Raw genomic sequence first — 26,599 nt, 5'->3', positions numbered from 1 at the left:
TAGCCCCGCCTGCTTCATCCTTGCAAGGACGATTGACAGGTGTTTCAAGTGTTCCTGAAAGTTTCTGGAAAACACTACGACATCATCCATGTACGCCATCGCGAAGTTATACTTCGCATCCCCCAATACGGTATCTATTAGCCGTTGCAAACTGGCGGGAGAGTTAGACAGACCGAAAGTCATCCGTACAAACTCAAACAAACCCCTATGACAGGTAAAGGCTGTTTTCGGGACATCCTCCGGGGCAACTTGGATTTGCAAAACCCCTCTACTACAATCAAGCGTTGAAAACACTGTAGCGTTGCCCAGGGAATACATAATAGACTCGATGGACGGAAAGGGGTAAGAGTCCCTTACAGTTACTGCGTTAAGTCGACGGTAGTCGACGCATAACCTAGCCGTACCATCACGTTTCGGAGCCAGGACGACAGGAAACGCCCAAGGGCTCTGGGACCTTTGAACTGCACCGGTTTGGAGCATTTCATCAAGAGCAGCGTCTAACAAAGCACGCTTATGCACACTCAATGGTCTCGGATTACAACGCCAGGGCCTAGCGTTACCCGTGTCTATACTATGCTGTAACACAGACGACTTACCGGGTTTTTCCGTGAAGACATCGCCAGAGTGCCGCAGTACTTGTTGAGGCTGACGGCACTCCTCCTCGGGACCATGGAATGACCCCAAGACAGTCGGGAGCGGGGACGGTTCGACGGACGTTGCTGCAGCTTGCTTAGCTGAACTGCTGTCCTGTGGCACGGCAAAAGGAAAACAATTCTGACGATCCGTGGTAAATGTATCCTCCATTGGGCAGGTCCAGCACAAATTTCTGCCGGATGATGAAGTCTCTGCCCAGGATAACGGGCACTGCCAGGCCAGGAAGGTGGACAAAGCGCTGCTTTCGTCGTCTTCCATCAAAGCGAAGCCAGAGCACAACTGCAGTTTGTGCTGGAATCACGTCATTGGAAGCAAGGTGTAAAGTGACATCTGTGGATTGCAATTCCACATTCCATTATGCGCAGTGCTCGTAAACACAATCGCCGATAAGGGAGACTGTGGCTCCCGTGTCGATAAGGGCGATGTAATCTCTCCCCAAAATTCGAACAGCGATGTTCGGTTTTTTGTCCTCGATGTTATCTCGGACGGAAAGTGCAAAAGGAGCTAAGGCGTCTCCTTTTTTCTTGCTGCTTGCAAAGCCAGCTTCTGAATTATCAGGGTCACGGATTGTAACCGTTCGTTCGCTCTTTCGGCAGATAGCCGACGTCGCTGAGCGATTGTTTACCGGCGTCGGTTGCGACCGTTTCCCGTTGGCACATTACGGGGGTTTGGTCTTTGCTGCGGACAGTCCCGACGAAAGTGGTCAGGGCTGCCGCACGTCCAACAGCCGGCTGGCATTCTGCGTTGCTGCCGCGGAACATGCCGCTGCTCCTGCGGCCTCCTTGGGGTTTCGCCAGCTAAATAGCCCGGTTGCCCATGATTATGGGACAGGACGGGTCTGCCAAGGCTCGTTCCGGCGGGGATCGCCCTCTGTTCATAACGGAAGGGATCAGGTGCTCGGCGTGATGGCTCCGCATAATAATTGCGGTTGTGCTCATCCAGTCCCACTGCATGTGGGCGCTCAACCGAGGCTGCTCCCGCTGGCCACGCACAGCGCGGTTCTAACGCCAATTCAGGCGGCGGCGGGGGCCGATACTGGAGTTCCGCTAAGAGGTCACCTTAATTGTGCGGGCCTCTTGCGCCAGCGCTTGAAGGCTATTAAAGCGATGGGCTCGAAGATAGGGCCTGTAGCGAGGATGACACTGACGGATAGCCCGTGTCACACGCTGCTCCTCTGTAGCAGTAGGTCCAGCTCTGCTATACAGGTCTTGCAAGGCCCGAACGAATTCTGCTAAGGTCTCATCTGGATGCTGAGTACGCTTATGCAGCTCCTCCAGGACACGATATTCGTAATCCGGGGGAAGAAATTCGCTCTTAAACCGCTTCTGAAAGTCCTGAACGGACGTAAACCTCGACTGCAGCCGAAGCCAGCGAGCGGCGTCTCCGATCGAAGCAACCTGCAGGATGCGTTGTATCAGGACTTCATCTGAGATTCCCATACCAGTCTGATAGGCTGCAAGGTCATCCAAGAAGTCTGCGACCGACTTTTTGTCGGTATACCCTGAGAAGGTAGGGACCGGTAAATTCAGTCGTAGGGGCGCTTGTGCCTGCGGCGGCGAAACCGACCCGGCATCAAGACGTTGCGCCACCAATGAACATAACTCCGTCATGCGTGACAAGAGTTCTGTCGTTATAGCGGAGTCAAACTGCAGCACTGCAGGTACCGTAGTCAACGTACCTTGGGACGGAGGCACTGCATGTGCCCCTTTGCCCTGGGCTGGTCCTTTCGGGTCCGAAGGCGCCGAGGTTCCCGATACCAGCGGCTCCTGCGAACGGGACCGCTGCAGTGCAAGGCCTTTCTTTCCGCTCCGGAGGTCGTATCGGCCTCGCGGCGGCGAATACTGCATCGGCTCCGGGGCTTGGGCACCGAGTGGGAGCTCTGAAGCACTCAAAACAACTCAAACACACTCGAAACAAAAACGATAGCTCAAAAAAGAAAAAAAAATGACTCCCCGGAAAAAGAATACAAACAAACCGGCGGGTCCTGAATGAAAGAAAAGAAAAGAGAAAAAAACGTACCAAACGAAAAATGAACAACGCGTGCTGCGTCCTCCTCGCTGTCGAACGGTCGAACTGTGCCCCCAAACGTTGGGCGGCAGTTGTCGAAACCCGTGTTTCCACAACCTCGGGGCGTCAGTCCGTCCGCTCCGTCGCCGAGGAAGACACAGCAGGCAAAATGTTCAAATAACAAACAAGGATTTATTCCATACCTTTGACAACGAATACGGCCGATACTCCCAGAGTAACAACTGCCTCAACTTCCCACCGGCCCCGCTTAACACAATCAGCGCCCTCTTCCAGATGGGCGTACCCGTGACCGACGCGCTTGTTATCGACACAGGTTGCGTAGGTGATAATATGTCGCAAAGTTGCCTCGTTTGTAAAATGTGGTACGGTTTGGGAACCTCACTAGTCGTCTCCGAGTTGTGATCCCAGGAAGTTATCTGCACAGAAGAGAAATCTAATGCCTGAATCGAAGAATCTCGAAATGCCCTTTCTTATAGCGAGTACATCGTATTGTGATTTGGGGCAACGAGCCCAACAGTGTTTTTATTAGGGGTGTCTACCGAAAATTCGTAAATTCGACCTTCCAACATCTTCCCACTTGTGACATGGTTTATTTTACTCATAAACGTTCTTCATGACGACTCAAAACACCACATAAACAATTGCTTCAGACATGGTCGAAGTTAATTTGAGAATGGCGTTGCGTTACGAATGTAACTTCTCCCACCTCTGAATCAAATTTTTTAATGTGATATTTTGATCGTCATGAAGAACGTTTGTGAGTAATATGAAAGTTGTCACGAGTGGGGATGAACGGGGTGCGCGCAGTCGAATTTACGCATTTTCGGTAAACACCCCTCACAAAAAAAAAATAACTGTTGGACGCGTTGCCCCAAATCACAATACAATGTATTTGCTATAAGACGAAAGGGCATTTCGAGACGAACACAATGATATAGATTACCTTCGGGTATCACAATTGGGAGATGACTAGTGAGGTTCCAAAACGTACCATATTTTACAAATGAGGCAACTGTGCGATTTTTTATCTCCAAAAAGGCAAACCTTAGCATCTTCAGAACTTAGAATACAATGCTACCCTCCCCTGACAATATGTAAAAAACAAAAACGCTGAATATGTTGAATAGTTATGAAGATACGCGGCGTCAAACTTCGTAGGAAGAGCAGCGCTCAAAATGCCACATCTGAATCATAATTCAGTAAAAAAATAACCACCAATTATTTTCAACTACTTCCAGTGCCAGTCTGCCTCCTCGGGACAAGGCTTCAATATATTTTTGAAAGAAAAAAATTGGAGAGGTCGACCGGACCACCCTAGCTGATGCGTCATGAAATCACCCTAGAGCACATTACTGTAAAAAGACGAAAGCTCCCTAAATGCAGTTTGCGTTTGTGGGGTACCCGGCCTGACGCTTAACTTGCGCGAGATATTTCGCGGCAGTAGGTTGCTTAGTCATTTAGAAAATATATACCAGATCTGTAAGCCACCTTCTATGCCAATGCCTCACTTCAGAAATCATCGAGTACAATTCTGCACTGAATATCGTTTACGTTCAGTTATATTGCACAACAAATCTAAAAAGTACATAAAGATTTATTCAATTCCAATATACATATATCTCTTCCACCAGTAAACACCGTGGCCTTAGCGGCCGTTCTTGGGCACTAATAAAAATTACTATTATTATTAAAAACAGGGGGCTGTTGCTATACTGTGACAGTACTTTGCAAAGTAGTTTCATTCAAAACTGAAGGCACGTTTCTGCATGAATGAAATGTGCCTCATTTTACAATAAATGGCAATACTTTCCACCTCCCATCTGCTCTACTCCGGAAGCAGCACGGGGACTTCGTAGCAGGTCCTCGCACACACTGAAACCTCACAAAGACAGGGAACCGTCCGTAAAACGTTCAGAAGTTTAGTTAAGTCCAAATGTGTAACGGCCGATTCGAGCGCCGAGGCTTTCAGTGGTTCGTCGAAGCTTGGCGGCGAAAAAATGCTAGTTACTGCACAACTTTCATCGCTCTCTTGAAATGAGAAAAGCCCCATTCCACTGCCCTATCATCAAATGCGGAGCGATTGCCGCGCGAAAGTAAGGGCAGCAGCGTTGACACTCCAGAACCGTACTGAGACGAAGCAATAGTGTCAACATGATCTAAGGACATAGGACGAGGTTCATATTGAAGAGGTGCACTGAGGGTGAAATGGTGTGGAGGACTTGATGACGGGTGAATACGAGATAAGCTTTCTTGAACTGCCCGCTTTACCTGACGATGAACTCTTTGCCTACACTTCTTCATACCAGTTATAGCAACTTGTGAAGGAACGCGTGGGTGATGTGAGTCACAGCCCACACCAAGAAATAACGCGTTGTATTCGCTTTATTTGAAGTGGCCACTGTTCAACAATGCAACGGTGTACAATGTAACGTATAGCAAAGGACTCAACATATACACTTACTGCACATTGCTGGAACTTGCTGCGCTTGCACATTGCTGGAACACAACCTCATGAGTCACGATAGCTCTCCGGTTCAAACGACTGGCGCGGAGCTAAGCAGCGTTTGGCTTGCATATACATATGCACAGCTCCACATAGATGGCGCTACCATCGCTTCCCTCTCTCTCACACCCTCTCCTCCGACAACCATTCCGTACTCCCATTCTTCCCGTTCTCTGGGGCCGCGCGTAGGACGTCTTACGAACGCATGTCCGATGGATGTGCTTTGAATGTCCCCGGTGGAGCGAAGGACGTAGGGACGTTTTTGGGACGTTCCTGCGACAATGCATGTTGTCTGGGTTATGTCCGACTTATTCCGTTTCGGAAAAAGTCTTCTTCACCGGAGAGAGCTTGCAATCCGCACCGTATTCGCATTTCTGACGATCCTGCCATTACATTAGCCAAAGCAGGTAGCCGACACGCTGTTATCACGGTTTCACGTTCCACTTCCTGCTACTCCAGTTGTTTGTTCCGCTCCCGCTAGATGGCGCCACCCACATAACAAGTGCACGGAGCCTATTCCAAATAGTGTAACAGGTGATGTCAAAGCAGGCATGTCCAATTCCTTCGCACAGTGCGCCATGTAATAATGAAACAAATGCAGGTTGCGAGGTAGGAGGACAGTAGTAAGTACTGAACACGTTTATCCGGAAACGCACATCTTCGTCCGGACGCCATTAATTAGCAATTAGAGCTAATTGGGACCCCCCACGTTAATCAGCACCCTCCAGGGAGCCATCACACTAATTGGGGAATGTCTATCTCGCGTCCAGACCAGTTGTGCGTTTCCGGATAATCGTGGTCATAAAAAATAAAAAAATAGGCAGAAAATAAAATAAAAAGATAGAAATAGAGTGGAGAGAAACAATTTATTCGAAAATCAACGATGCCGCGGTGAAGAAGCCGCTCCGCAACACCCGAGTGACCAGCGTCCGCCATGTTGGTAGTTTGCACCCAGCAGTTGCAGAGATCGACGACAGGTGGCCACTTAGTTGCAAGGCATCACACCAGATGGCGCCACCATCATAGCTCTAGACGAGAAAGACAGAACAAGATACTAGCGGCAGGTAAAAATGACAGCACTGCTAAGCAAGTCTAGGCATGCGAGAGAAAAGGTCTAACCGCTACTGCTAAAACAGCACGGAGAAAACAGTACACATCGGGGAAAAAGGCTTACGGGGACGATCGCTTAGGCCTAACCTCAACGTCACAACACTATGCAGCTAACACAAGGCGGGAACCACTGGGCACACATCGCTAAACATGCGTCAACACGAACAAAAGGCTTGCTCACCGCAAAACAAGTCTAAACATGCGAGAAAAGGCTTAACACGAGCGCGGTCAAATCACTCGTTGGTCACCGCTAAACACGGCAAACATACGAGGAAAGAGGCTTACGGGGGCGATCGCTTAGGCCTAATCCCAACACTATGCAGCTAACACAAGGCGGGAACCACACATCGCTAAACATGCGTCAACAGGCTTGGACACCGCAAAACAAGTCTAAACATGCGAGAAAAGGCTTAACACGAGCGCGGTCACCGCTAAACACGGTAAACATACGAGAAAAGGAGCGCGTCAAATCGCTCACCTTTTCCCCCGCGGCAACTTCCACGCAGAAACTGAGCGAGCGCGGAGAACACACGTCTGCTCTCTACGAGATCCAGCCAGAAAGTGAGCGAGCGCGCGGAGCGCACGTCCGTCTTCCGCGACGGTCCGAGAGAAACTGAGAGAGGCGACGCGCAGCGGCAGCTATGGATGCGCGCGCGCCCTCTGCTCCACCCGTCCGCGCATGCGCGCGCGCGCAGCTCCCTCTGCGCCGGCCGCGGGTGTTTTCTGTTTCGGCTCTCTGCTGCGCGTGCGCTCCTAGCGGCGACGGGTGGCTTCTGAGTTTCACTTCCGTTTTCTTTGCGCGCGCGTTTATCTCGATAAAGGCAGCGCGCACAGCGCTCGCGTCATCACTACGTGAAGATGTTCAGCTACCACTCTTTACAAAATTGTTCCCACACCCACGCTTCTTGGGAAGAAGTGGAGAAGGAATGTTTCAACGGCGAAAGTCCCCGCAACGAGCTCGTCATCACTGCTTTTCGCTACGTGACAGACATGGTAGGCTTTGGCAATATAGGAGAGATCTCGCCGGGGCCGCTGCAGGAGATGGTGCGTCGGATCTACGCCCGTTACAAGAACGTTTGCATAACGGTTGCAGACGGACCCCTGGGACTAATGAGCGAATTTGTGAGCTTGGCCAACGCAGAATTCAACTACATCGCTGCAGACATCGTGGACCTTCTCGCTCGTGCCATCGCTCATATTAAGCACGCCCTACGGAAGCAGCGACATTTGCAAGCAGTCTATATCGTCAACTTTGTCATTGATTTATTGAAATACCGATTGGTTATTGACATGCAACGCATTAAACAGTCCAAATAACTTTGACGAGACTCTGTGTGTTCTTTCACTGAAACATCTTTATTGAATACATACAAAGGACTTGGTCAATAGATGCCTGCACCCTCCCTCCCTTGTCTGATCATCTCGTAATGCTGCGTTCGTGAGATCAGACGTGCCAGAAAAGGGGATCTTCATCGCAGCGCCGTCATTGCGCGGGTCACTGCGTCAGCACGATGACGGAATGGTAATTCTTTTCGTACACCCATTCCGCTACCACACTGCCACGATGTCCCGTGCTTCTCCTGTCTGCGAGAGAGAGAAAGAGAGAAGCATGTCTCGACTAGAACTTTTATTCTCGATTACATGCGCGTGCAGCTCTTTGTTCCGCGGTTACTCGATGCCTGACGTCGACGGTCTCGGGCCCTCTTCCGGGTTTTCCGGTGCTGCACAAAGAGGGAGTACTATCGTAATGCGATACGCGTCAAAACACTAGGAAAGCTTACCGTATTCGCAGCTCCCATAAGGGAAGGAGTGTACGGCATCCACGAGATAGCGTTTGTCGTCGTAGGGGACCAAGCTCTTCTTGAGTCTCGAAATGGTGTACATCGTTTGCTTTATACTCTGGATGGTGCACTGCTTCTGAGAGACCGCCTTTTCATTGAACAGAGAATCTCGGTACACTTCGTGCAATAAATGTTTCCTCACCACGTCTTTCTTAACTCCTTTGGCTCTCGCGATCTGTTTGTGTGTCCCAGCCAAGAGAATGCTGTACATTTTCGCTCGGACGGCTACGACTTCCTGAATAACTCCGCCCCCCGTCTCGTCTTTGAAGTACCCCATCTGATTCGCGTGCTCGTCGTTGAAAAGTGGGTTGTCCGGCGGATAGGAAGACAGATCTAACTCACTCTCAATCTTCATCAGCTGCTCTTCCACACTTTCACACATGAGAGAAAAAATTACGCTGTCCGTGTCGCTATAGATCACTTGCACTGGACATGTCAAGCGAGAAAAGAGTGACTCGTAGATGAAGCTGTACATTCGGACTTTGGATATTTCAAGAATGGCAAAGCCCATGTAAAGGGGGTGCGTGCATTTGATGCGGCGTTGTTTCATCTCGTACAAGATGCACTTATCACTCAGAATGTGAAAATGCTGACTGTCGACGGAGCTAGCTTTTCGGAGCGCGCTTTCTTTGTCGTAGGCTAGGGCATACTTTTTCATCCGTCTCACATTTTGTATCGACTTACCGAACGTGCTGTTCGACATGGTTTTGTACAGAAGTCGCTCGAATTTCGTGCTCGCGGCATTCCTCAACGCGACGTTTCTCTGCACGAAGGTTCGCAAAAAGTTGTCTTGGCGGAACGAGAGGATGCTGTGAACACGTTTTATTTTCATGCCCAACCTCACGTACAGAGCGAGCAGTGCATAATGAACGACGTAGCGTTCTTTGTCGTAGCACGTCAGCAAGAGTTTCGTTGTGAAAGGGGCGTTCAGCGCCAACGCATCTTTCAGGTGACGTTGGTAGGGGAGAGTTCGTTCTCGTCCACGCACCTGTGTTCGGGTGCCAGGGGAAAATCCCTAGTGAGCGCGTGCAGTTCTTCGGGATATGACAAGTCTACCACGTACACGTAACCCACTTCCGAATCGTGAGGAATGTTGAGAAAATCGATCTCGCTCCACCTCGAAGGATCCACCCACTCAAAACCACCTGTCGGGAGATGGAAAGTCATCGCGTACGGGTACAAACTGTTCACGTCGAGGTACTGGATAAAAGTCTTTTCTTGCTGGGGATCGTAATCGTCGCACCCCTCGTGATTAGCCCGACAGTATCTGTGGAAGCTGTTACAAATGCCTCCCCTGATTCCCTTCTCGATCGTTTCGTACATCTCGCAATCGCTCATGAGCTCGAATTTGACTTTGGTGAGCTTCAGAGCGCTGCTCCACGCGTAACTGGCGAGGGACGCTGTGCGTAGGATATCTAACCTATCCGTCTCTAGCGCAATCTTCCTGAAATACAGTACGACGTCGCAGAGCTGACAGGCGTCGAGCGTGACGTAGAGACGCGTGTAACCGCCTAGGTTCTTACATTCGAACAATTCGAAAATCTCGAGGGCGTACTGATAGTCCTCGTCCGTGATCTCTTGGTCGTTCAGGTCGCTTTTGAAAGCTTCCTTTGGCGGTAGTGCGGGCAAATTGTACGCTTCGAAACTGTCGACGAAGGTGTACGGATAAATGCCCTTCCTGAGGAGAAGTCGGAAACGGTCACCAAACATTTGACGGGTACAATGAAACGCGCTTTCACCACCGCTGGCGAGCAGGGTTTCCACCAGGTTCGACAAGGAGAGGTTGAAAAACTGCGTGGTATCGCGGAAATGGAGATCGCCAATGTTGAACCCTCTTATCTTTTCCGAGCTCGAAGCTAAGATCCACGGCTCGCCCAGATTTAGAACGTGCATGTGGCGGAGAAGGGAGCTCAAATCGTACTGCAGGTTGTGCACGCACACGACGAGTTCTTTGGTATTACGACACGTAAGGTTACACGTATCACACAGCGTCGCGACAAAATTCGAAGAACCAGACTCTACGAAGCGGGTGTGGTCGTGATGCGACACCTTCCGCGTATGTCGGTTAAATTCGATTCCACAAAATTCGCAGTGTGTAGCGCTCGCGTGCCGAAAGTGGTCTTCCATACTCATGACCAACGGCGCGGGACAACTGTTCAACCTATCGATTTGATCACTAAATCGCTTGAGCGAGAGCAAGCATTTCTCTGCCGCGTTGGGTCCCAAATAGCCATCTACGTCCATTATTTTCCCATCACAACTTCTCACTAGCACAATGCTATACGAGCTCATCCTGTGCACACTTGAGGCGTTCTTCACGAGCGCGTCCTTTTCCAAAACGCTCTCCGTGTCCAACACCGCGAAATAGGGATAGGGATGCATGTACTGTATATTGTTGAAGGAGACACACTCCCCCGCTTTTGGCATTTCGAGAATCACTTCGTTTACGTCTCAACACAGATGTTCGTGTTGCTGCAATGCCTCTCTCGTTCCGTAACCGGACGTGCATTTCTCGCAATAAAAGTAGTCACTTCGTCCCATGAAAGTGCTAAATTTTCGGATCCCATAGAAATGCTCCCTAACCTCGAGCAGGTGGACTTTATCCTTATAGAGCGTGCAGAGAACCCGTCCGGTAGATATCGAACTCGTCTGCTCGTCGAACACGTAGATGTAGACGGAGATTTTGTTTTTTCTCTCCCACAGGGTAATGTCTTCGTAAGTGACTGGGAAGCAGGGCGGCCAGTACGTTACGCGCGTCTCCGGATGGGAAGGATTCATGTACTTGTGGTATCTTACATGCAGGTTTGGTTTGCTCCTCAAAGGATGTAACAGTGCCAGCACGCTATACTTGAAACACTCGTTTTCGTGATTGGACGGAAGTTTGACGTTTGTGAGAGTCTTTGTTTTTCTCTTTAGCAGCTCGGGAAGCTCGATCGTGCATCCAATCCGCTTCGGTTTTAAGCGCGTTAGTTTTAAGTCGACACATTGGACGTCGTTCGAGGTGAAACCAGACCCTTCTCTCGCATAGTTTTCAACGCGTTGCGAGGACTCTGCGATGGCAGCATTTATCGCGCCTTCGATTTCTTGGCGGTTATGAACGACTCTCATGTGAAGGTTCACGTGAAGGAGATGCGAAGTCAACCCGTCGGCTTCGTCCTTAACCATGAGCGCCTTCGAGCACAGACAAAATTTGAAAGGCATGGGATAAGCTTCGAGGACGCGCATGATTACTGGAGCTATGCTCGGTAGATAGAGTCGCAAATCGTCGACGTTGTCGTCGTGCGGGGAACAGAGAAGCGTGTACCTAGTAGCCGTTCCGTCAAATGCCTCATCTGTGACAAAAAAAGGAAGGAATCGTCTCTCCGTGACGGAGGGATGATTCTCTACGACGTGTTCTCTCAATTCAACGATTCTACGACCCTGGACAGGCTCAGCTTCGTTTCGAAATTCTGGGCTTGCATCTGGTGATTCATCTCGAACCCTACCAGACAGAGGAATGAAATCTGCATACGACTGATCCCCTTCCCACATGAGCAATTCGTCTGCATTGTCATGTCCATCTAGGGGTTCGTCGTCGTCCGTTTCAGGTATTACGAAAGGCGGACTACTGTCTCTGTCGTCGTCGTCATCTGAAAGGACGACTGGGCTATTACCGAGATTCTCTATTCTAGCTTCGTGCTCTCTTTCTACGGCCACGAGCATGGCATCGATGGGGTCGTACTGACATACGAGACAGCGCGGCACTGCGGTCAAACAAAATCAGTACGAGATTCCCCCTCACGAAACAATGCTCACTTTTCCCTTCAGTTGAGGAACGCTTGAGATTGATGATGAGAGAGGATGGGATGAGTTCCTGTGTTCAGTGTCATGCGGTGACAGCGGCTATCGGTTCCTGAAAAACAATGTCATACATAGAATACACTCTCACAGCAGAGATGGTCAACTTACATTTTGCTCCACGAAATGCTTCGTGTCGTGGATGGATGGATGCCCCTCGTGGGCTTCCTGTCAATCGTCGTAGAACCAGCGCACCTTTTATAGTCGCTACACCGCTCTCCTCCTCCTCGCATTGCGACGGTGTCGTCTGTACTTTGACCACCCCGCCTTCCGTCTTTCGCGCCTTTTTGCGATGTCGCATATGACAATGATAATACCATCGACGTTGAATAAAACATTACACTAATTTCTAGCTAACACTCTGGGACGACTTGTACATGACGACAAGAAGACCCAGAGTGGGATTCGAACCCAGGATCCTTCTACACTGGGCGCGACACACTAACCACCAATCTAATTCGTACTGCGTGACGTTTTTCGTATTGCGGGGTTCGTGTCTACACACGTCACAACATGTTCAAACACGTCCAAACATGTTCAGACACGTCCAAACATGTTCAGACACGTTCAGTGACGTCATAGAGAGTGAGAGGCAAAGCTTTACTATAAATGTCGAAGCGAATGGTCGATCGTCATTCCATCATGATCAGCTTGGTAGATCCTCGTAAGTAATATCCATGACGTCATCATCATCGTCGAAATGTTTGAAGAGTTTCGTTTCCAGTGTACAACACTTTTGCTGCGCGTGAAGTCGGTTTTTTCCCGCCTCACATATTTCGGGAGATTGGCAGCGCCCGCTTCTTCTGCACCAATTGCGGTGGATTGTGGTCCAAAGGTACGCTTCCTCGTTATTTTTTTAATACGTTCTATAATCGTTCACATTTTTTCAGAGCAAAAGCATTGGACGGACCGATTGATTCGCCCGTTTCTCGGCTGTCGGACGGTACCGTTCGACGTACGTTGCGAAGGACTTCGACTATTGAAGGAAGATGGAGAAGATGGACCATCAGTGTCACTCTGTGACTGAAGAAGATTGTACGTGTGTGTGTTTGAGTTTAAAAAACACGCGTTTCTTACACTCCTTTCGTTACAGATTACGAATGGCTACTGACGGGAGATCTGCCCCTGGTCCTAACCTTCAAGCCTCCTCCAAAGACCTTTTTGCGAATCGGCGATCAACTGACTACCTGTCGTTGCGGTGGACTCTGGTCGAGAAACCCCAGCCATTGGTTAGACTCGAGCCTTCGTCCGTATTTGGGCTGCCTTCCCGGCTACGAAACCAAAGCTGGAGCCTAATTCATGTGTAACGAGAAATAAAAAAAAGGTTGTCTACTCTCATTCCGTCTCAGTCATGATGACGCCCGAGCAGAGGTTCGCCACCTTTGTGCAAACACGAATGTATCGGGACTTACTGCGATTACGCGATTATATTCACGGCGATAGCTGCGAGGGAGACTTTCGCTCAATTCTCAAGACGATACCCTTACGTCTGTTCGCCGTCAGTGGGAAGATTGCAAAGAAAATGAAGCGTTTCGTAGATTACAAGCTCGAGCTGCTGGAAAAGTATAGACGAGGAGAGACAGTCGACCCGTGTCTCATCAACGCGGGTTTCAACCGGCCTATCGTCCGTCGCTACTGGCTTCTCCACACATCCCTCGACGTCACGGTGCACACCGGCGACGACGGCGAGCGTCGGGTCAGCACGTTGGAAGATCGTCTCGCAAGGGTCTTGTGTATGTCGTGAATAAATAAATAGTCTATTTTTTACGAAACGAGTTCGCTCACGAGGAGACGTTTTATCGTTTCGTCATTCTCTTCGAGGTTACAGCAAAACATGGATACACAACTTTTCAAGCTGTAGCGTTTCGACATGCGCGTGGCTACGTAGATACAAAAAAGCCCGCAGTAAGGCGAAAAAGGCGATTGAATACACTTGTCGTTATACTAGTCCACTACAGGTAAAGTCCTTCGAAGGTTTGCTTCGATGGGGGGAAGTCCGTAGCTGTCGAAAAACACGGCAGACCCGTCGTAGTTTTTCAAGTAGAGCACCCAGTGCTGCCCGTGCCTTCTTCGCTCTTCCGTATTGATGATTAAATAGCCGGGCTTGCGTAAAACGAAGGCTTCGTCGGAAGCGCAAATGCCTCTCAGCATGGAGGAAGCGAGGGGGTTCAGGGACACGAGTTCCAAGATGTCGCTCTCGTACATCTTTTCTTATGGGAAGGTGACCGTACGGTCCTTGTCGACGTACATGAGCTTGGGACACTCGGAAATCAAGAGGACGGTGACCGCGTGTGGAAGGGCTTTAGCAAAGCGTAATTGCAGGCGAACGTTTCCTTTTCGCCACTCGTTCAAATGCGAAGGGGAAGAACACTTGTCCACGTCCAAGTTGAAGTAGAGAAGGAACCCGTTCGTTTTAAATCGCTCGTAGCTATACTTGAAATGTTTCTCTCCCAGTTCTTGCAAGAAGTTAAAGTAGGGAATTTTGACGAGGTCGTTCTGAAAATCGTACTCGGCTCGCACTTGCTGCCCATCCACGGAGAGCATCGAATGAGACAGGTCGTAATGACGGAATTTGTAGGGGTTCGATTGGATGTCGCCGAGAAAGTCGGACGTGGCGAGTAGGGCGACGCATAATTTGGAAGGTACCCTTTCGGGGTAAACGATTTCAAAGTGAGCGTCCAAGCTCCCGGCACTCAAGCTCCGCACCTTGGTTTCCAATCCGCGTAACACGTAGATGGCCAGCGTGGTCTGAAGCCGCCGCTCGTATTCCAAAAATAGGGAAGGTGCCAGCGTCACCTTTTTCAAGTGTAACGTCATTTCTTTAATGTCCACCTCGTAATTGTACGTTTTCTTGTCTTTGGGGACCGATACGAGTTTAAATTCGTCGTTGTTTAATAGGAAAACGACGCGAATTTCGACGGCAGGTACCATCAGGCGCGGCTGTTGAAACAGGTCGGTATTGATCTGACCGACCAGGTTAAAGTATTTTCCACCCTTCGTCGCTTCGTAACGTTGTTTCGGACCGCGAGACGAGTCCTTTAAATGTTCGTCGTCCTCGACATAAAGTCCGGCCGCGTGCACTGTTTCTTGAGCCGTGGGCGTGGAATGAAGCACGACGTCCAAAATACTCCTGTAGGCGTACAACTCGTTGGAACTGACGAGTTTGTTGTTCGCATAAACGGTGACCGTCTTAAACATGCCGCTCAACAGGTGGTTTATTGGGAAAACGACATCTTTCTCGTCCATTTCTTCCCCGTCGTCGCGAACAATGCACATGGTCAAAGACACGAAACTGCCGTAGAGATCCAAGTGTGCCCTTTGCAAATTTTGAATACAAAACTCGATCACGGAATTATTTACTCCGTTGACCGGATAAAAAAGTTGGTACGAAGTATCTTCCACGCCGTATTGAATGGAAGGGGGTTCGAATATCATCACATCACTCGTTAGACAGATCGGCGTCTGTATTTTTCCTTTCGTTGACGTCATGACGGAGCGCGCGCAGCGGATGTGTGACCTTCGCGGCGTACCAAAGATATCTGCAGGTGCGTCGTGTGTCGGCGCCTTTTGTTGTCGTTTGCGGCGTTTCTTCCCATTGTTGTTTCCAGAGCCCTCCATGGAATCCAGCACGTCTCTCCCCGTTGCTATGGCCGTCTTTTTTACTGCGCGCGATATTCCTTCGCCATCGGCCAAATTCCGCGCCAAGCGCTTCAACGTTCTCTTGCCGATCGGTTTCATTTGCTGCCAGATGGGAACGATAAACTTGGATATGTTGCTCAACACACCGCCCCCTCGTTGGAAAAGGGGTCCCGTGTACACGGGAATTATTTTGGGGGAATTACGGTACATATTTGAAATGCAACGTTAGATTGGTTCTGCCTTTGGACCGCAACGGCAAACGTCTTCCCGTTTCTTCCGCGAGAACGATCGTCACTGAGGGAATTTGGAATTGAGACAGGTTAAAATACTGGATGTTATCTAACGTGTAGGTGACGACGTGCTTGTCTTTCTCATAATAAAAGGGTAGTATTTTTAATATCGGATTTTTCCCACTCCCCACGTACGTGGGTTCCACGATATCCGTGTAGACGATTATGTTGTGAAACGGGGATTCCAGGAGTACCTCGACTGAGCTCGTGGCATCCTCATCCCCCGTGAACACGGTACGCGATTCGAAGCCCAAAAGCACGGCCAGGTACTCGGAAAGTCTTAGGGTGGAGGTGCCCTCGGAAAGCCGAATTTTACATTTCTGTTCAGTTCCGTCGAAGCTGAAGCGCGCGCGTTCGCCTACGCGCTGGTTAATCGCATTTAGAAGTGCATGCGGCATCGCATAATAGCCGGGAGGCACATGTACTTGCAAAGATCGAGGAATTTTCGTCTTGATCGTGAAAGAAAATTGGCGCGCTACGGGGAGAGAGACGCGTAGCGTTTCTTCGTGTCCCTCGACGGGTGAGAGATGTAGCAGCTTGACAAAGGGTTCCGGTACGTGCAACCCTTTCGGTGTTTTCAGAGAGTACACGTTATCCGCGAATTCTAGCGAGGCGTCCAGCTTGTGCGTCTGGAAATACTTGTTGAGTGTGTTCCGTAGGGACGTGGTTTCCGAATTCAGAGTGACGTCGCCGAAAGCGACGGGTGCGGCGTGCTCCAATAAGATGGAGGTGGCTTCACGTTCGCTCAATTTGGGGGGTTTCACCGCACGACCTGCTTCGCGGGACGCTAGCGAGGCGTCGAGCGCTTGCGCGAGCCGAGGGTCCAATTCCACGGCTTTCACGTCCACGGGTAAGATGAAGTCGTATGGCGATTTATTGTACGCGAAAGAAACGTCGAATTCCGAAAGGGCTTTTCCCAAATCCCTCTCGAGATCCGAGGTGACACGAAAAGTTCTGCCGGCTTCCACCGTGTCCTCGAAAGAAACCTCGATTTTTGCATCTTGCCTTTCATAGCAGATATTTAAAAAATCGTTACTTATGCTGAGATCCATCAGACCGACTTTATACCGATTCGAGAGCTGAAGCGGACTATCGAAAGCTACCGTGAAGGCGTTGAGTTTATTCGAGGGAAACTTATCCATGCTGGCATTCGAGAGCAGGTGGACGTAGATGTCTGACATCATTTCCCAATCTTGACCACGTCGCTGCTCGGAACCCAACTGTCGTGTTCTTTGTCGTAACCGAACCAGCGAACCAAGGAGAAGCTCTGACCGTTCAGTTGCTTCTTTCTCAGCACTTTCGTTACTGGCCAAGGCTGATTGGCGTCTCGGGTTACGACGAGTACCTCCTCCGGGTAGAAAGATCCGTCCACTTCCTTGCCCCGGTAATCTTCCAGGTGTACGACGGGAGGAGAGGTGTCTCTCAGGCGGGAGACGGTGAAAATCTGAGGCGACCAACTCCCTTCCGAGCTCTTATGAAAACCTTTTCTGTGTAGTAGGACCCTCACTTTATCCCCCAGTTTGAGCTTCTTTTTCACGGAGGGTACGACGGGCTTCCCATTTATCTTATTGAACAGCTCCAATTCGTTTTCGGGCGTGACTTCAGACGGGCTGATGCCCAAAGTCCTGTGTTTGGTGGTGTTGTAGTCGCGCACGATCTTGGGAAGCGCGGAAACGAAGTGGTATTTTCCCGTTACTCTAAAATAACGGAATATTCTGTCGCGTAAAGTGCGTATGACGCGCTCTGCCTGCGATGCTTTGATTACTGGAGAGAAGGTAGAATACATGTGTACCTCCTTTCGTGAGAGATACTCCTTGACGGTCTTGTTGTAGAATTCCCCGCCTCTGTTGCAAAAGATGCGTGTAGGTACGTTACCTCCCCGAAAAAGTCTTATCATGGCCCTTTTCATTTTGGCGGGGCGCTTCGTCTTTAGCGGGAGGGTGCGCAGAAAGCGGGAGAGGGAATCGATTGCCACGAGAATGTAGCGGTAGCCACCGTTGAATCTCTTGTATTTTGAAAAATCGGCGAGATCCATTTGCCACACGTCGTTGATCTTGAGCGCGATGATGCGCCTCCTATTAAACTTTCTTCTGACCGGATGGTGGAGCGTGTAGGCATCCAGCTTTCTGAGAATGGCGAGAGCCTTCTTTTTGCTCAAGTGATGCGCTTTTCTATAGCGTTCCACACACCCCAAACCACCCTCTGGTTTCTCATATCCCTCCATAAGTCGTCCACGCAATGGAGGCCTGCTGCTGCTGCTGCTGCTGTTGAGGCTCGCGAGATTTGGGTAGAGAAATCAGACGCAATAGTTTCGAGACTTTGGGGAACCAGGAAGGTTTCTTTCCTGTCTTACGTTGCAACAAATAATTGACGAGTTCGTAAACGGAGGAGTGTCTGATGGGCTTGCCCGACACAGAGACACAACCCTCGCGATCCCAGGAAAGAACCTTCTTTAATTCCGAGACGACCCTTTCCGCTTCCTCTTCGTCCACCTCTGGAGAGAGGAGCGAATAGTCAAAGTCATTTGTAGCATCGGACACCTTGTTTTTATTGTCGTAGGGGTCAAATCCGTACTGCTTGAGTATGCGATACAGTGCTTGCAGTATGAGTTTCACTTTGACGTCGTCACTCTCCTTCGAGGAAAGAATGTTTCGGATGGAGGAGGAGGTGGTCACTTCAATTCTCTTGGCCATTGGCGAAAAGGTTCAACACGGCGGAAAGCAGGAGAGGAACCACCGACGAAAGAACGCCCTGTCCTCGCTGCTGAGACAGATAGCGCTTTTTCTGCCAAATAGCTGTTGGCCGAAATGTTCCATCTGGTGCACGCTGCGCACGGTGCGCCACAGGACGACGTAACTGGCGTTGTAGGATATTGTTCTAAAATGGCTACTGTCGAAAAAGATGTTTTGAACGAGTAAGAAGATCGACGCGTTGGCGTGGTGAGAACCCCGAATGAAAAGATCGGTCACCTCCTTCAAGGAACCGGCGTCGGTCATGTGATCGTCGACGACGATCAGCGTAGCGCACGACGTGTCCCACTCTCGCGGTAGCTCCTTGGTAAATTTTACGGAGTCCCCGAATTTGTCCTGCATGCTCGGCGAAGCATATTTCTGCACATAGAATATTTGTGACGGAGGCTTGTCTACCACGTCGTTCAGGTTCCTCAGCACGTTAGCAACGAACGTAGATTTGCCGCACATGGAGGGACCGCTTAAGATACAGCGAAAAGGATGACGGAAACGAAAAGGTTCGGGGGAAGACATGTTGCGTGCGTACACGTTTCACGAAGAGAAAGAAGAGACTGAGACTCGAAGAGAAATGCATCGCTTTTATTTACACATCCTCGTCGTCGTCCTCTACATCGGAACTGCGTTCCCAATACAGATTGTCCAGGCTAAAGTTGGACTTCTTTTTCGCCAGTCTGTCCGGCGCTAAGATGCGGTCGAGCGTCTTCATCTTGTCCTGACACATTTCTTGACGTGCTTGCAACCATTCCAGACGGTGGACTTGAAAGGCTTCCTCCACGATGCCGCGTATAAATTCGCGAAGTTTTTTTTCTTTTCCTTGCGACGACGAGAAGCGCAGGAGAATAAACCACACATGGCGTTTTCCACGTATCGGTCAGAATGATGACGCGAGCGCGGTGCGCGCTGCCTTTATACAGATAAACGCGCGCGCAAAGAAAACGAAAGTGAAACTCAGAAGCCACCCGTCGCCGCTAGGAGCGCGCGCGCAGCAGAGAGCCGAAACCGAAAACACCCGCGGCCGGCGCAGAGGGAGCTGCGCGCGCGCGCATGCGCGGACTGGTGGAGCAGAGGGCGCGCGCGCATCCATAGCGGCCGCTGCGCGTCGCCTCACTCAGTTTCTCTCGGGCTGTCGCGGAAGACGGACTTGCGCTCCGCGCGCTCGCTCAGTTTTTGGCTGGATCTCGTAGAGAGCAGACGTGTGTTCTCTGCGCTCGCTCAGTTTCTGCCTGGAAGTTGCCGCGGGGGAAAAGGTGAGCGATTTGACGCGCTCCTTTTCCCGTATGTTTACCGTGTTTAGCGGTGACCGCGCTCGTGTTAAGCCTTTTCTCGCATGTTTAGACTTGTTTTGCGGTGTCCAAGCCTGTTGACGCATGTTTAGCGATGTGTGGTTCCCGCCTTGTGTTAGCTGCGTAGTGTTGGGATTAGGCCTAAGCGATCGCCCCCGTAAGCCTCTTTCCTCGTATGTTTGCCGTGTTTAGTGGTGACCAACGAGTGATTTGACCGCGCTCGTGTTAAGCCTTTTCTCGCATGTTTAGACTTGTTTTGCGGTGAGCAAGCCTTTTGTTCGTGTTGACGCATGTTTAGCGATGTGTGCCCAGTGGTTCCCGCCTTGTGTTAGCTGCATAGTGTTGTGACGTTGAGGTTAGGCCTAAGCGATCGTCCCCGTAAGCCTTTTTCCCCGATGTGTACTGTTTTCTCCGTGCTGTTTTAGCAGTAGCGGTTAGACCTTTTCTCTCGCATGCCTAGACTTGCTTAGCAGTGCTGTCATTTTTACCTGCCGCTAGTATCTTGTTCTGTCTTTCTCGTCTAGAGCTATGATGGTGGCGCCATCTGGTGTGATGCCTTGCAACTAAGTGGCCACCTGTCGTCGATCTCTGCAACTGCTGGGTGCAAACTACCAACATGGCGGACGCTGGTCACTCGGGTGTTGCGGAGCGGCTTCTTCGCCGCGGCATCGTTGATTTTCGAATAAATTGTTTCTCTCCACTCTATTTCTATCTTTTTATTTTATTTTCTGCCTATTTTTTTATTTTTTATGACCACGATTATCCGGAAACGCACAACTGGTCTGGACGCGAGATAGACATTCCCCAATTAGTGTGATGGCTCCCTGGAGGGTGCTGATTAATGTGGGGGGTCCCAATTAGCTCTAATTGCTAATTAATGGCGTCCAGACGAAGATGTGCGTTTCCGGATAAACGTGGTCAGTACTTACTACTGAGGACGAGAACACACACCTATGAGAACGATATTATACATGTCGCAAAGAGTGTACAAACCATTTCAAGATCAGTAACAGACGAAGTTACACTAATGGGTCTCAAAGAGTTTTCAACAGCCAGGAGCACACCACCACCAGTACGTTGCTCCCTGTCTCGTTGTTTCCCATGTTCATCGCTCACTGCCCCTGACATATGGTGGACGCTACAAACGTTATCAATTCGGTGCCGGTTTTCATTTAAACATTCTCTCGCGCTCAATGTGGTGGAGTGGAGATGTTTTTCGGACTTGGCGTAATGTTTCTGAGACCCACCTTATAGAACGTACGCGATATTGACGTCTCTCTCAGGAGAGACAAAGGAAAATTCACTTACACTCTGCCACAGGCACTCGTAAGCATCACCTCGGATTCTAGAGCGTGTGCAGATAGAACATATCTCGCTTCAGGTCAGCTACGACCACTTTTACTCTCCAACAACGCGTGGCATACAGCACACCGTAATTCCGAAACGAAACATTTATGTTAAAGCTTGGTTGGATGCATTTCCTCGTCGAGCGATCTGCCTGTCCACGTGGCTGAATGCTCCTGGGATTTCAAAGGAAAGGTTTCACAGGGAATCGTTTTCGATTTTTATTGCACGACATTTTCATTCCTGACCTTCAAAGCCCCTTTAAACTTTAAGAGCGATAAAACCTCCGTGCTGGCACGGGGTCTTTATCGCTTTTAAAGTATGCTACACCGAACAGCCAAATTTTTAACCATTTTCCCCTTTAAACGGTGTCTTACACATCAGGTGAACGTCGTCCATCATTAACGAGCAAACGTGTGATTTTTTACAGCGTCCTTTACAACTGCTCCAAGGAAGAGAAAGCGTCCAATTTGCAATGTTGATTTATGTCCAAAGGAGAACAATTTATTTTGACGTTTATCCCAGCAGAAAATGTTGAACGAGAAACTCGAAGACCTTGCTTGCGTATACCAACACATTATACCTTGTTCATCCATTTTGTCCGTGATGCGATTGTTTCTTACCGCCAAGTGTCGTAAGACAACGCCAATCGAAACAATTAGGAATTCAATCAACTGATCTTCCGAATTGGATAAATGTAGCCTATCGTCATGACCGCGAAATGTGTGTTTTACATTCAAAGGCACTGCAGGTATTCATACACCGGCACATTCCTTCGTATCATAGATGGGAATTTTGGTGCTGCCACAGAACAGTGCGTAGGTGTAGAGACAGCAGCGACTCGGAGGAACATTCGGGTCACCCACGACCATCACGCAGGCATCAGCTGTAATTAGAATAAAGTTGAAATATGTTAGCGATAGTACGAAGCGTTATATACTTGCATATCATAATTCAAAATCGCAACGTAAGTCGCAGCAGAATGTAATGTACCTCCACAAGGTCAGCGAACTTATGTTAGCAAAGCTGTTTGGGTAGGCTCGCGGAACAGCTCGCGGTGAATCACGGGCGAAGTCATGCACTTCACGTGTGTTATTGGGATAACGATAAGTTGAAGATCGGGCTCGTGATTTAATCCAGTTGCCATTGCTATGAATAAGGACATCACAATAAGCAGTTAAACGTAGCATTTGTTTCTGTCTTTAAATTTGATGTTTGAAGTTTCGAAATCGAAAAGTTTATTTTCATGTGTGAGAAACGGTGTGGTTCAGACGAAAAGTGAAATGCATTTCGCTTGACGGCCCTCGGTTTCTTGTACCAGGCAGTCAGTAGGTACAACAAAACTTTGTAGAATAGATATTTGTGTCTGAACTAAAAACCCATATTACGCTAAATGCACGAAGCAGAGAATCAGTAATGCATAGACACCTACCCAACACATACAACAACAACAACAACAACAACTTTATTGCGAAATGATGGGGAGTTTCATCGCTAGGGGCTGTACTCTACTCCATTGCTGGTGGTGATGCTGAGAATGAAATAATAAGCCCTTTCACAAGAAGGATCGAAGTCCTATGGTATCCATAAAGGTGGAGAGAGTTTTGAGGGCGGAGCGTTGGTGGGCTGGATGTGGCCAGGGACCTAACAATTTTGTGAGGGAGGATAGTCTAGCTGGTTAGGAGACCCGGAGAGTACGGTTCGCGGAGGTTGGTAGTGTGCACAATGGAGAAGAATGTGCTCTACACCTTCTGCAGCACCGCAGTTAGGGCAGAGTGAACTTCTTTCAAACGGTAATCCCACCGCGCTGTAAAAACCACATCGAGGCGCATACGATGAACTATAGAACTATAGTTCAACGAATGTACTGTGTATCGGAAAGTACTCTCCGGATCGCTTAACGAGCTAGACTATCCCCCTCACAAAATTGTTTGGTCCCTGGTCACATCCAGCCCACCAACGCTCTGCCCTCAAAACTCTCTCCACCTGTATGAATACCATAGGACTTCGATCCTTCTTGTGAAAGGGCTTATTATTTCATTCCCGGCATCTCTGCCAGCAATGGGGTAGAGTATAGCCCCCGGCGATGAAACTCCCCATCATCTCGCAATAAAATTGTTGTTGTTGTTGTATGTGTTGGGTAGGTGTCTATGCATTACTGATCTTTCTGCTTCTTGCATTTCGTGTAATATGGGTTTTTAGTTCAGACACGAATATCTATTCTACAAAGTTTTGTTGTCGAGGCATGCGGAGAGTGAGCGCTGGGTAAACTCCTCGTAACCGCTCTCCTCCCGTTACACCCAATCAGGCTATCGGAAGGGCGCCCAGTTCGTCCTCCCAAACCAGCTCACTATCGACCGCTCCCTTGGGCAGGCGATGAACGAGGCCCACCACCTCTCTCGTCGTCCATTGGCGGGTAGCCAGGGGCGTCACGAGGAGTCGAAGTACGGAACGACGATCTCCTCTCAGCAGCGCAATACTCGTCCGTCTCCGAGACGAGAGACCCGCTTCTGCGGCGCTGTTGGCCTGTGCATTCCCTTCGACACCGCAATGGGCTGGAACCCATTGGAGCACCAGCCTGTGCCCTGCTTCTGCGGCGCTGTCGGCCTGTGCATTCCCTTCGACACCGCAATGGGCTGGAACCCATTGGAGAACCAGCCTGTGCCCTGCTTCTGCGGCGCTGTCGGCCTGTGCATTCCCTTCGACACCGCAATGGGCTGGAACCCATTGGAGAACCAGCCTGTGCCCTGCTTCGTAGACGAGGTTGTAAGCCACTAACACATCCATCACCAACGATGCGGATGAGCCTCAGGTGCTAGAATTTTCAATTGCTTGCAGCGCAGATGTTGAGTCAGTGAACGCGACCGATTCCCGTCTGGTAAAATCAACGATGTGCTGCAGAAAGAGAAGTATGGCATAGAGTTTCGCAGCTGTGGATGAGGTTTGATGCGAAAGTAGACGTCCTTCCACTACGCATTCGGATGGGATGACGAATTAGAGCACTGCACGAACCTACTTTTCAGGCCCGTGTCCGGGCCAGGCCCGGCTGCTACGACCGGCACCTGGCTCGGGCCTGTCGACTTCTATTGATTTTCAGCACGGGCCCGGCCCGAGCCTGACTCCGCCGGCACCGGCCCAGCCTGTACCCGACTGTTTCCATCATCAGCCACGCCTCCTCACGCTGGACTCTCACACGAACGAAATATGTCAGAACACCTAACCTAACTGACCCACGTAGAGGACTCTCACGGGAACGAGATATGTCCCAACACCTAACCTAACTGTCCCTCGTGCGGGACTTGCTCAGCGGAACCGCCACACCAAACGTCCCCAAATGTGTGTGAGTCCACGTGTTAAATCCAGACCCATTACACGAAATAAGAATGATCACATATAACAAAGTGATAGTTCTTTGATGAGAATACTATGATACACCATACCCAATGAAAAAAATGTGACATTGAAATTCAGCTGTCCAGTCTCGTCAAATACGTTCGCGTACGTGCCCGACCATGGTCGGCATTGTGAAGCCCGTATCCTGCCCGGACCCGGTGGCTGAAACCCGAGCGCGGCCCAGACCCAGGCAGTGGAAATTACCTTCAGGACGGTATCGAATTTTCCTGAGGAGTGGGTGACGGGTAACGTGCACACACAAACGTAGGTAGTGTCAAGGCATTTCACGCTCATGGAGAACCTCCAGTGGGAGCTCATCAGCATCAGCCAGGGCTTGCCGTGTCTCAGCCATTCTTGGAACTCCAAGTCGGCGACGAAGGCTTCGGGCAAACAGGGTTCGTAGGGTATTTAACGATGTTGTGGAAATCCTGTGCAAGATTGGGAGGCTGTACAGCACAGCCGCCCTCAGTCGCTGATCACAGTCACAACCTAGGCCAGAAAGATGTTGAACTGCACGAAACCAATCGCTGCACTTTGGTTTCAAGGTGCTGAATGTGGCGAGCCCAGAGCAGGTTCGAGTCGATGATTCATCAAGGAAGCGATGGGAACGTACAGGTTCGAGCTTCTTTACACCAACCCAAAGAGGGAAATTTCAAATAGCCTTGCGGGTAAAAGGGATCTCGACGCACTTTTCCGTCGAAAGGTCCATTCCAAGCCGTGTGAGGTACAGATGAACATTATTTATGACTAGCTGCAAACGGCGCTGAATGGTCGTGACTTGCCTACTTTCCAACGGGCAACGTCATCGGCATAAGCAGAGAATGCTACTTTGCGAGGAACTATCGATTTTAGACCTACCATTACCACATCAAAGAGTGTAGGACTCAGAATGCTTCCTTGGGGTACGCCTTGATGAACAGAATACTTAGGGCATTGGCCGTGGGATGTGCGGACAGTGACAGTTCGGTCCGTAAAGAAATCGTTGAGCCAGCTGAAGAGTCGACCTGATACTAAAAAAAAGCGCAAGGCGTGCAGCAGACAAATGCGCCAGACGGTATCATATGGGCGCTTGATCAGCAGGAAAACCAATACGACGGTCCGCCGATGAGGACGACCATGTTGGACTGTAGAAACTAGGTGGAGAACTGGATCCATGGAGCTTCGGTGGCGACCAAATCCAGACCTTTCTTAGGGGAACACACGTTGCTTTTCGAGCCACCAGTCGAGGCGATGCGAAGCCATTCTCTCCATCAGTTTTCCCATACAGCTTGCCAGGCTCACAGGGCGAAAGGAGGATAGGGCATTTCGGGGTTTGCCTGGTTTCAGTATTGGGACAAGTAATGTCTCCTTCCAGGTAGGTGGTAGGAATGCCTGTCGCTAAGACGTATTAAAACCACGAAGGGGCTCGATAGCATTGTCCACAAGAGGCTAACACATTTCTTTTCATCATCATGTTAACGCGATGTGCAGCATCCATGCCATGTTCGCATACAGCTATGAAAGGAAACTTGTACTGTTGTAAATGAGATTTAAAATCAGGAAGCTTGTTACGTAGGTTGCGAGGATTCCACTGCATTGTTATGGCCTTGCTATACAATTCCCTCGTGGGGTTAAGATAATGCCTCCAATGCCAGAAGCGCTTGAACCTCGGGCAGCTGCGACGCACCAGGAAATGCAGAGACAATTGCCTTGACTGCTGCGAGTACCGCAGAGAAAAGTGTCAGAGAAGGCACAGCTTTGGGGGTTGACGATGGCAACTGTCTTCTAATGTCTGCTGGTTCTGTCACACCGGCGATGTGCAACTTTACCCATCCCAACACCTTGCCAGGGCCGAGGAAACCCTCCTTCATCGCCTCCGCCTTAACGTCGCCTACACTCCGTCACTGCTGCACAAGATGGGCAGACGCGGCAACGCAAACTGCAATGC

General features: G+C 49.9%; 1 protein-coding gene and 2 long non-coding RNA genes across 3 annotated transcripts in view; 1 reads left to right on the top strand and 2 right to left on the bottom strand.

The window, feature by feature from the left end:
• LOC135386310 (uncharacterized) overlaps window positions 1-26,599 on the bottom strand; it is a 532,914-nt gene that overhangs the window by 450,523 nt on the left and 55,792 nt on the right. The window lies entirely within an intron of this gene.
• LOC135370255 (uncharacterized) lies at window positions 6,038-6,832 on the bottom strand. Its single transcript, XR_010415271.1, has 2 exons — window positions 6,774-6,832; window positions 6,038-6,213 (listed from the first exon to the last, which is right to left on the bottom strand). It is a non-coding gene; the product is annotated as an uncharacterized LOC135370255 (long non-coding RNA).
• LOC135370249 (uncharacterized) lies at window positions 19,830-20,640 on the top strand. The gene is made up of 2 exons (XR_010415270.1): window positions 19,830-19,899; window positions 20,460-20,640. It is a non-coding gene; the product is annotated as an uncharacterized LOC135370249 (long non-coding RNA).

This window comes from Ornithodoros turicata, chromosome 1 (assembly GCF_037126465.1).
Source record: "Ornithodoros turicata isolate Travis chromosome 1, ASM3712646v1, whole genome shotgun sequence".
Classification (NCBI taxonomy): Eukaryota; Metazoa; Arthropoda; class Arachnida; order Ixodida; family Argasidae; genus Ornithodoros; species Ornithodoros turicata.
The sequence above is the reverse complement of the archived record's forward strand: the minus strand, read 5'-3'. Positions and strand labels throughout refer to the sequence as shown.